Genomic DNA, 12449 nt, shown 5'->3' on the forward strand with positions numbered 1-12449 from the left:
GGGCAACTCCAATTGATTGGGCAAACAAACAAGGCCAGATGTCAGTTTTGACGCTTTGGAATTTAGCACTAAAATGACGATCCCTAGGTTGAAGAAATCATTCGGGCAAACATTGACAAAATTAAAAATGGAGCAGCGTGTTTTTAAATTCCTACCTTTGGGTGATGTAAGAAAAATGAAACTGTGTTCAGCGGTGCAAATCGATGTGATGGATTTTTGAGTGCGGGAGGATTTACTATATTTCTCATGGGGAGGGAAAGGCAAATGTTTCCCTTTGGCACAGGGTTCTAAAAAGATATGAAGAGTTGTAAAAAGTACATTAGCAGCGGAGACTCTCACCCTTGTTCAGGCAGTAGAGATGGCAATCTTTACATCAAAGGTACTGGCGGAAGTTTTACAGGCAGAACGGTATCTATAGAATGTCCTATGGAAAACAAGTCACTTTGGGGAAAATGTTCACTCTACAAAGTGCGTTAACGAGAAGAGATTGTGAATTGACATTGCAAGCTTAAAACAGATCCTCGAGAATAAGGAGGTTGCCAAGATCGAATGGATTGACAGCGGCTACCAATTATCTGACTGTTTCATCAAATGAGGAGCGAGTTCCAACAAGTTACTAGAGCTCCTCAGAGAGGATGTACGTTTCTTTAAGAAGAACTACTTCTTTTGTGTGGGCACATCTATACATGTGATTTTTTTTAAGGAGGAGAATAAGGTCAATTTATTGAATGAAAAAATATCGCCGTTTGTTATTACCCTTTTTTTGTGTGATTATATAAACTTATGGGGAAGAAGTTTCTGCCTGTCTGGTGGTTGGGGCCAGCTCAATCTCCGGTGGGCGGGGAGCTGATCCCCGCCAGCGAAACAGGCCCTGCGACCTTTTTACGTGGGCGGGCCAATTAAGGCGTAACGTCGCCAAAAGTGAGAGTGCGCTCTTTCAAGCATGCTCACGAATAGCTAAGTGCTGCATCAGGGAGATCGCTTACACTTTTAAAACTATGAGAAATTAAAAAAAAATTCCCTAACATGTCCCCCTCATGTGACAATGTGACATGAGATGGGACATGTTCATAATTTACAGAATAACTTAATTAAACTTTTTAAAACCCTGCATGAAACCTCACCCCGCCGCTGGATGAGGTTTCCTGTTTCCTCTATTTGCCACTGGGGTTCCTGGCCGACCCGCCAGCTTTAAGGTTGGACGGGCAGGTCCTTTAATTGTATAATTGATCCTGTCAATAGCCTCAATTGGCCACTGACAGGTCGGCGGGCCCACAGCTGATTTTGCTGCACCCCCACCTTCCTGAACATTTAAATGGGGCAGGATGAAGTCGGGGGTCATTTTACATGTCGGTGAGTGGACCTCGCCCCCACTCGCCAATGGCAAAATTCTACCCAAGGGTTACTTTCTTTTTAAGAAGAGGGGAATCTGTTAGGGAAGGAAACAGTTTAAAGAAGTTCAATTGGTAATTATTAGGTTTTTTAACTAAGTACTCACTTGGTTGTATAAAAGGGATAACAGATGAGACTAGTTCTGTCTGTGGAGAGTTTTATGACAAGCAATAAAACTCTGTCTGAAGGACTCTGTCTTCATTTCTAAGCAGCTATTGGAGCTTAACAATATGAAGCAGCTCGTGTCTATATGCAGCAAGACCCTGACAATGTTCAGGCTTGGGCTGATCAGTGGTAAGTAACATTCGCATCACACAAGTGCCAGGCAATGACCATTTCCAACAAGAGAGAATCTAACCATCAGCCCTTGATGTTCAATGGCATTACCAATGCTGAGTCCCCCATTATGAATATCCTGGGGCAGCACTGACCAGAAACTGAACTGGACTAGCCATATAAATACTGTGGCTACAAGGGCAGGTCAGAGGCTGGGAATTCTGCAGCAAGTAACACAACTCCTGACTCCCCAAAGTCTGTCCACCATCTACAAGTTACAAGTGTGATGGAATACTCTCAACTTGCTCAGATGAGTGCATCTACAACAACACTCAAGAAGCTCAAAACCATCCAGGACAAAGCAGCTCACTTTGATTGGCGCCTTATTCACCACCTTCGACATTCACTTCCTCTACCACTGATGCACAGTAGCAGCAGTATTTACCATCTAGAAGATGCACTGCAGGAATTCACCAAGGCTCCTTCAACAGCAGCTTCCAAACCCACGACCTCTACCACCTAGAAGGACAAGAGCAGCGGATACATGGGAACTCCTTCACCTGCAAGTTCCCCTCCAAGCCACACATCATCCTGACTTGGAAATATATCGCCTTTCCTTCACTGTCACTGGGTCAAAACCCTGGAACTCCCTCCCTAACACCTCGGTGGGTGTACCTACACCACATGTCTGGGGCAGAGTGGATAATGACACTCCTGCCACTGAAAACTATAGATTATGTACACGGACTGCCGTGGTTCAAGAAGGCAGCTCACCACCACCTTCTCAAGGGCAATTAGGGATGGGCAATAAATGCTGGTCTGGCCAACGATGCCCACACCCCATGAATGAATAACATTTTTAAAATGTTTTCGTTGTCTCCTTTCTTAAAGTGCATTTGTGAACCATTTGAGTTTTTGTGACAACCCAAAGGCTTCATGGTCACTTTTACTAAAACCAAATTTTATTCCCTTTTTTTTTTAATTGAATTCAAATCTCAAACATTCCTTGTGGGACTTGAACTTGCAGTGTCTAGGTGAGTGGCCCAATAACTAATGCAATCCGACAGAAACAGACTGTTTCCAGTTACTGAGGATCCTAGAGTAAGAGGGCTTAGATTAAAGGATAAATACAGTCAGGAGAACCTTTTAAGTGACTACACTTCAGAGAGTGCTACAATTGGCTGTTAAGCACTTGCAGACATCTATTGGTCGTGAAAAGCACATGTAAGTGTAAGTCTTTCTTTTCTCTTTTGAACTAGGGGAAATGACGTAAACCATGCCCACCCACTGTGGCTTTAACCTGAGTTTCTGAACAAGCGAGAGGGGCACCTGTCGGAGGTCACGGGGTCCTTCTTTAAACATATTGGAAGGGCTCTGATGACATCATCTTTGGGGAGCGCTGCTACTTTAACCATGACCTGAAAGGTGAGCCATTGGCCCCTGGTAATCATTTTAAGTCTCTTTTAGAGCGAGAAGCAATTGTGGCCTTCCCCCTACAGGTGAGAACAGTGGGAAGAGGAGCAGGATCAAGAGAGGCCCCAACAGGTGAGCCCTTCCTGTGTTGGGGTCAGAGAGTGACATTCTTTTCTGGTGTTGAGGCAGGGTCCACTGGTACTTTATCCAGAAAATTAGACAGTTGTTTGAAAGCAAGGAACAGCCAAAGATTTGAGGAGTGACGAGAGTGAGATTAAACTATTTTCTCATACAAAATACAATCATAGGTTTGATGGGCTGAAGGGTCTATGCCTGTGCTGGATGATTCGATGAATGTACACTTAATAAAACATGAAATAGTTAAAAAAGTGGGAAGAAAATTTTAAAAACATGAGAGTACAAAGCAAACCTTTAAGTATGACCCCATCCGCCTCATTTTTCCTCAAAACCGGTGACAGTGGTTATTTGGTCATTTTGCTCCTGCACAGTGATCAGGAGTCATGTGTGATTGGCTGAACTGCGCTCTCTTGTACAATGGTGCCACGATACTGTCAGAGCACAATAGCTTGAGATGTATTGACACACAAGAAGGTGATCGATCCCCTTTATGAGTGGCCACTCTCACCGCCACTGTCAGCTTACCCTAGATTCGAGGATGATGTCCACTCGGTCTTGAGAGGGAGATCTGAAATAGATGCCTTCGAAATCTGGACCGGGTCAAGACAAGTTGTTTGATGGTCCCCATACTATTCACTATCTACGTGACAGTGGCTACTCACCTCATCAAATATTGACAGCCCACTGGTGCCGGTATTAAATACCATCTAGAAGGAAAACTGTTTTACCTCAGATGCCTCCGTGTCAAAAATAAACTAAACATAGACGTACATGATCTATAATTTACTGTGGCAGGAGTGTCAGTGCCCACTCTGCACCAGACTTGTAAGCCACTCCTGATCTCTTCAATTCTGCATACAAGCAACTCGGCCTGCCCTTGAATGTTGCCAAAACAAAACCCATACATCAACCCACGCCTGGTCAGCCATATATTCCACCTTCACATATGTTGAAGGAGATACTCTGGAATGTGTTGAGCACTTCCCATACCTTGGCAACCACCTCTCTCAAAAGGCCACCATTGACAAACAGGACACCTTGTCACACCAATTCACACTACTGCCTTATATCCCAACCCAATATCCCAATATAAATATGTCGGAATAAAGAGGAGCAGTGCAAACCAAATTCTGGTCTCCAGGGGAATCTTTAACTTAATGAATCATTCAAGTCTTGTACCTGGGCATGTGAATCTCAATTAGACCAAAATGGTAATGTTCCAATGTTATTTGCTATTTTTAATGTTTAGTACACTGTGGTGTTCTGCTGCTCATTTTCTAGGACATTGACGGGGTTCTGCTGAGTTTATTTTCCTGCTCCTACAGCTACAGGGAGGGAGTGAATGATTTCCTTGTTTATATCGAGAACATCCAGCTCATTAAAAGTGATGACAAATCAGCTTATAGCATCCCAGGGACTCTGAGAAATATCTGTCTGTTCTTGCTGTACTATCCTAGCAACAGGGGCATTTACTGAGCAAAGAGTACATCTAAATCAATGAAGAACGCCGTCAAAATTAAATCATTAAATTCTTATAGAATCTCCACTTTTGTCATCACAAAGAATTCTCTGTCCCCCACTGACTCAATACTGTTGTAGCTCACATTTTGCAGTTTAAACTAAAATGGATAATGTTCCTTTGAATTTGAAGGATTTCTTGTGGGTCAATTGAGGCACTTCTTTATTATCTGCTTTCCTCTCACTGTCAGAGCTGATAAACACCACCTCGAGCAATGAACCTGTTGTTTCGGAGATTAATTCTGTCTGGTTCTTACCATAAAGCAGCATGGAGGTGAAATTATTAACACAGAGACAGACAACTAGACACCAGCACGATCATTTCATTTGAAGTCACCATGCAGTCGCCTCCTCTAGAACAAATTGGGATAGTCAGTAACGCTCTAAACAATCAGATATGCACACATAAAATACCAAACTGCTGGCCCCACTCACTCCCACATCTCCCCCCAAGACTGTGGCAGCTTCAGAGTCTCCTTAACTCATTCTTTTAGATCACACACCTTCATTATTCGCAGACTCCAGTCCTCACAGGGCAACACTGGACCTCTACAACCTGGCTTCCTCCAATACCCCTACCCCTGAACCCCTACAGCCTTCCCATATTTACTATTAGCTCTGTGTCTCTCCCCACAGATGCTGCCCTGACTTGCTGAGTATTTCCAGCGTTTTCTGTTTTTATTTCAGATTTCCAGTACCTGCAGTATTTTGCTTTTAGACTTGCTGAGGAAATAATTTCTCGACTCGCTCGATCAAAGCCCCTCACCATTTTGTCAAGTACCTACACCGCAGGGACTGCAGCAGTTCAAGAAGGGAGCTCACCACCAGCTTCTCAAGGGCAACTGGGGATGGACAAGAAAGATGCTGGCCTTGCAGGGATGCCCATATCCTGTGAAATAATTTTTTAAGGAGTGAGAAGCAATCAGCCAACAGAATTTAAAACTTCTCCTTTCAAACAGACCCTTCTGTTAGCAGTTGGAGCTATGTTCACATCATACTGGGCCAATGAGAATTGACCAGAAGAAACTTTGAAATATATTCGTCTGGTAAATGAAGCAACTAAGTATGTTTATGTGAGTAAAATCCCAGTGGAGGTTCCATGCACATTATGCTCCTGGATAAAGATAAAACTACAGTAAGTATTGAGGTGAAAGAGGAGTAGGTGATTCATTGATTGTGGCCCAACAAATCGATAGGTTGCAAGTGTGTTTCGCTCAAGTATCTCAGTTCACAAGGAGCAAAATAAAGACATCCTGGGGCTGTTGTGTTAGAAGTCCAGGCCACACAAAATTCAGTGTACAAGGGCATTCAATCTTAATGGCAAGGGATACTGGCCATTGAAGCAATGATGGTATTGTTATCACTCTGGGGCTCATTGTAACAGCCAGGATCCCATCATTTGAAATATTGAGCACATTTTGTGATCAATCCTTGAACCTATTGTTTTCATGCAACAGCTTCCGACTGAAATCCAAATATAACGACACTGTTAATGCAATAAAACATCCCCAAGGAGCTTCACAAGGGTATGATTAAACAAGATGTGACACTGGGGCACATCAGAAGATATTAGGGCAAGTGACCAGAAGCTTGGCCAGAGAGGTAGGTTTTAAGGAGCTTCTTAAAGGAGTATAAAGAGGTAGAGAGGTTTGGGGAGGGAATTCCAGAGCTTAGCTGGCAGCTGAAGGCACGACTGTTAATGGTGGAGCGGTTAAAATTGGGGATGCACGAGAGGAATTTGTAAACAAGAGTGAGAATTTTAAAATCAAGGGGTTGCTTAACCAGGAGCCAGTGCAGGTCAATGAGCAGAGGTGGTCAGCGGTGAACGGAACTTGGTGTGAGCTAGGACAAGGGCAGTGGAGCTTTGGATAACTTAGAGTTTGTGGAGGGTAAGAGGCAGATCGGGGATTACTAGAACAGTCAAGTCTGGAGGTGAGAAAGACATGAATGAAATGTATAGGCTAATTAACATGACCTTTAAAGCCCAGCAAGTAAAGCAATACTTTTATAAATCCCAGAGTCGAGATTGCTGTTGGATCTTGTAAAAGCATTCCGGGGGGAATTGTGCTGGTTTTTGTCCGTCATTCAGAGAAATTCCAATTATCTGTTTGAAATTCATGGGAGTAAGAGGGACTCAGGTAGCATCTGAGTTCCGAACATCTGTCTCAGTGATAATTGCTCCTGCTGCTGCTCATTCCAGGATTATAGGGATGATCATGTAAAACACTATATGTCTGAGTGATTACATTCAATCCTAGGCTTAAAATATAGTGGAAAGGATCAAGCAACTAAGCCTCTTGTTGCTGGGGAAAAGGAGACTGTGGGAGAAATGCACGAGTTCCATCAATGATCAGACAAATAGATAACGCATTTCTTGTGCTTGTTTTAAAGGTTTCTTGCAGGGCCATTTGGAATCAGGAGTCATTGCTGGAGTTTTCTCATTCCTTCCATCCCAGGATTTGTGTCAGTTATTCAATCAGGGATGGATCAGGGCTAATTGGGAGAATCCCCAATCGAATAATTGATGGTAGAGCACACTGGGGAAGACGTGTCACACTCGCTAGAGGAGCTGGTGGAGGCAGAGAGTCCCTAGGGTGCCGACAGTTGGAGGATTGTTCTATTCCAGGCTAAGGCTGAGCCCCAGGCAGATAGATGATGAGCCTCTGGAGTTGTCTATTAGACATTAATGCTGGATGTCCAATGGGATGCACATGAAGATCTGACAGATTCCTGAGGGTCTGTATGCCATGGTCCCTAATGGAGGAGTCCTTGAAGAACATGAGCTCTGCGTTGACCCTCAGCTCTGATGCATAGCATCCTCCATAGAGAGAGTGGTGAGTCTCATGGGGCGCCAGCTCCAGGAGCTCAGTCAAGGGTTTCTGGGGTTGCATTCAGACCTGCAAACCCACACACTGACATTGACCTCAGCAAATCACTTCCAATGTGAGAGATGGATGAGGCACCTAGAAACTATGTTAGCTGCCCGTCCATCTATGGTGAGCAGGCAGGTTCAAGCAGACCTCGTGTTGATGGATGACCTACAGCTCCGTGCATCTGGGGGCTCCTCTCCGGGTGCTCCTGATGGTGGCAGCAGCTCCTCTGCCCTTCTGCCAGTGACTGCTGCAGCTGCGGAGACCACGACGACTGAGGAGCATCCAGCCTTGGCGCAGGACTCTCCCACCCAGTCCGGCCCCCTCACAGGCCCTGAGAGCGACCAGAGGATGGCCGCCAAAGTCATCGAGGCCGAAGGGGCATCAGAGTCAGCAGCCTGACCTCCAATGACCTGCCGGCGAGGGGGAAGCGCCGAGAACCAGCACTCACAAGCAGTTTATTAAAGCACTGTAATCCCAGAAGGGCTTTCACGGGTGAATTCTTTCTCATTGTCACTTGCCTCATGTATATAGCTGTCACACATCACTATTAAAATGTGACATCATGTCAAATGGCCTTATTGTACTTTATTTGATAGTGAGATAGGGGGCCTGCAACTCTGTGTACAAGACATCGATTGGGTTGGATAGTATATTTCAGAGGGAGGGAGAGGAGCAGATAGTGTCAGGAGTCCTGAGGAGTACAGTGACTGCTTCTTTGCAATGATTTGGAGTCTTGACTTTGGAGGCCTACTGGGAACTTCTTTGATCAAAGCCTCCCTGGTCTCCCCGGCTCCCAAAAGCTGCCTCACTGCTGGGTCAGGTTCTTCCTCAGAGTTAGCGCTAGAGTCTTCCTCACTGGCTTCTGGAAGCCCGTCACTTTCCCACCCTCCAACTGCTCTCCCCTTGAGAGAACAAGATTGTGAAGGGCACAGCACCGAACTACTATAAGGGACACGAGTTCCAAAGGATATTGGAGAGATCCTCCTGAGCGCTCCAGACAGCGGAACCTAATTTTCAGGAGGCCTAATGTCCTCTCAATGTTGGCCCTGGCGGAGGCATGGCTCCAGTTGTACCTCTCCACCTCTCCACCGTGGGTGTCCTTGGGTGTCTGATTGGTGTCATATAGCCACCTTTTGAGAGGATATCCTTTGTCTCTCAGCAGCCAGCCATCCAAGCATGCAGGGTCTATGAACAGCCTTGTCACCCGGGAATGACGTAGAATATATGAATCATGGCAGCTTCAAGGATATCTGGCACAAACCTGCAGGATCTCATGTCGGTGATCAGACTCTTACCGCACGTTCCGAGAGTGGAACCCCTTTCGATTTACAGAGGACCCCCCCGGCTCTCCCACAGGTACCTTGGTGGGCACACGTGTGCAATCAATGGCTCCTTGAATCCTTGGAAAGCCTGCAATAGCCGCAAATCCTCCGTATCATGCTGCCTGGCTGTCCTCAACTGTCTTGCAATGTATAAAGGTGCTGGCCCTTCTGAACAGTGCGCCCATCACAAGCTTTATGCGGCTCTGTGCTGTGGATCGTGAAACTCCACACAGGTTCCCAACAGACCCCCTGGAACGAACCCTAGGCATAGAAATTAAGGGTAACTGCTACCTTTAGCACCACTGGCTTTGGGTGCCCACCTACACAGTTGGGAGCCATATCGGGGCCTATTGTGTCACTGTCTCCCTTGAGAGGTAGAGCCTTCTTCTGCACTGGACCTCAGTCATCTCAAGGTAGCTGGATAACAGCTCTTCCAGCAGGGTATTGGTGGCTTTTCCTGCCCCTTCTCCCTTGCAATGCTTGCTGGCCTTCGACATATTCAGGTTGTGCCTCTCGATCTTGAGGGCAGACTCTGTTACACTGTTTATGGCCCACTCGCCTCCTTTCTCCCTTCTTAATGTCTCCTCCTCATCTGAGGAAGCCCCTCCGGCAGAATAAACAATGTTCATCTCAATCATTCTGCTCGACAGAGGTTTGACCTTAATTATGATGAGGGCCTGACTGCAAAAAAAAACCTCTGAAATGATTTAAGCCTCGCAAACTAATATCAATGACCAGGATACTTCACTAAATCATCAATAATGCACAGGCTCACAACTCAAATTTTAAACTCCTTCCCCCTCACTTCTCTATTCCTTCTGGCCATTATATCCTGCCCTGGATCCAGAAAATATGCAAATTGAAAATTTGAAAATATGCAATTCCTGCCTGCCCATTTTGTCCTTGCGCCAAGTGTCAAAATGAACGGGCCTCTCAAAATTGGAGTCAATCGGACCTTTAATTGCCTTTATAGGTCTTTTAATTGATGGCGGGCGGATTTCTGACATTAGCGCACACCCGCCAAGCGTAATCTTGCGATGCAGCGTGATGACATCATCAATGAGTAATTTAACGCTGTGTCGGGACTGCCAGGCGCCCACACACGGGCCACAAAAATTTCTGGCCGTGCTTTTCCTCAAAAGAGGAAACATTCTCTCTATACCCGCTCTCTCAAAACCTTGATGAGTTTAAATGAGCATATGATTGAGAAGAATAGTAATGCAGTTGGGTAGAAATGGAAAAAAATAATTGACAAATACCAAAACTGAAAAAGGATAAACCCCTCAGGTCGGGGACGGTATGCATTTGCATGTACTCCAGGAATCTAGGGAGGAGATATCATAGTGGTAAAGGATTGGCAGTGTATAGGTAATGTTCTTTCTACATACAAAAAGGGAGACAGAACAAAACTTGGGAACTATGGACCAGTCAGCTTAACTTCCTTGAGAGGAAAGATACTGAAATCAGTACGAAAAGAAGTAACAGAAGAGACAGAAAATATAATATAAAACAGATAGTATTGGTATGAGTGACCACTGCACAGTCCTTGTGGAGACAAAGTCCTGTCTTCACATTGAGGATACCCTCCATCGTGCTGTGTGGCACTAATGCCATGCTATATGGGACAGATTTCAAACAGATCTAGCAACTCAAGACTGGGCATCCATGAGGTGCTGTAGGCCATCAGCAGCAGCAGAATTGTACTCAAACACAATCTGTAACCTCATGGCCCGGCATATCCCCCACTCAAACCAAGGGATCAATCCTGGTTCCATGAAGAGTGCAGGATTGCATTCCAGGAGCAGCACCAGGCATACCTAGAAATGAGGTGTCGACCTGATGAAGCTACAACATGGGACGACTTGCATGCCAAACAGCATAAGCAGCAAGTGATAGACAGGGCTAAGTGATTCCACAGCCAACAGATCAGATCTAAGATCTGCAGTCCTGCCACATCCAGTCATGAATGGTGGTGGACAATTAAACAATTCACTGGAGGAGGAAGCTTCACAAATATCCCCATCCTCAATGATGGGGGAGCCCAGAACATCAGTGCCTAAGATAAGGCTGCAGCATTCAGTACAATGTTGGCCAGAAGTGGATGATCCATCTTGGCAGTGTCCAGCATCACCCAGCAATGTGGAAAATTGGCCACATATGTCCTGTTCACAAATCCAACCCAGCCAATTACTGCTCCATCAGTCTACTTCAACATCTATAAAGTAATGGAAAGGCTCATCGACAGTGCTGTCAGGCAGCAATTGCTTAGCAATAACCTGTTCACTGTTGCTCAGTTTAGATTCCGCCAGGGCCGCTCAGCTTGTGACCTCATTACAGTCTTGAGCCAAGCATGGATAAAAGAGCTGAACTCAAGAGATGAGGTGAGAGTAACTGTCTTTGAAATCAAGGCAGCATTTGACCGAGTGTGGCATCAAGGAGCCCTAGCAAACCTGGGGTCAATGAGAATCAGGGAGAAAACTCCACCAGTTGGAGTCATACCTAGCACAAAGGAAGATGGTTGTGGTTGTTGGAGGTAAATCATCTCAGTCCCAGGACATCACTGCAGGAGTTCCTCAGGGTAGTGTCCTCAGCCCAACCATCTTCAGCTTCATCAATGACCTTCTTTCCATCATAAGGTCAGAAGTGGGGATGTTCACTGATGATTGCATAATGTTCAGCACCATTCGCAACTCCTCAGATACTGAAGCAGTCCATGTCCAAATGCAACAAGACCTGAATAATCTCCTGCCTTGGGCTGACAAGTGGCAAGTAACATTCGCACCACACAAGTGTCAGGCAATGACCATCTCCAACAAGAGAGAATCCAACCATTGCCCCTTGATGTTCAATGGCATTACCATTGCTGAATCCTCCACTGTCAACATCCTTGGGGTTACCATTGACCAGAAACTGAGCTGGACTAACCATATAAATACTATGGCTATAAGAACAGGTCAGAGGTTAGGAATCCTGCAATGGGTAACTCACCTCCTGACTCCCCAAATCCCTTCCATAAAGCACAAGTCAAGAGTGTGATGGAATACTCCCCACTTGCCTGGATGAGTGCAGCTCCCACAACACTCAAGAAGCTCGACACCGTCCAGGACAAAGCAGCCTGCTTGATTAGCATCCCATCCACAAACATTCACTCCCTCCACCACCGACACACAGTGGCAACAGTGTGTACCATCTACAAGATACATTGCAGGAACTCACTAAGACTCCTTAGACAGCATCTTCCAAACCCACAACCACGACCATCTAGAAGGACAAGAGCAGCAGCCACATGGGAATACCACCACCAGGAAGTTCCCCTTCAAGTCACTCACCATCCTGACTTGGAAATATATTGCTGTTCCATCACTGTCCAACTGGAATTTTCTCAATTCCCCAAACCGACAAGATGCATTTTAACTGCATTGAAGTGGAACCTAGTGGCCAGGATGTCAGTGCTCTAGACAGGGCATGACGTTCTCCCTGCCCGCCTGAGTGTGGGAGCAGCCAAAGGCTAACCTGC

The sequence above is a fragment of the Carcharodon carcharias genome, chromosome 21 (assembly GCF_017639515.1).
Source record: "Carcharodon carcharias isolate sCarCar2 chromosome 21, sCarCar2.pri, whole genome shotgun sequence".
Classification (NCBI taxonomy): domain Eukaryota; kingdom Metazoa; phylum Chordata; class Chondrichthyes; order Lamniformes; family Lamnidae; genus Carcharodon; species Carcharodon carcharias.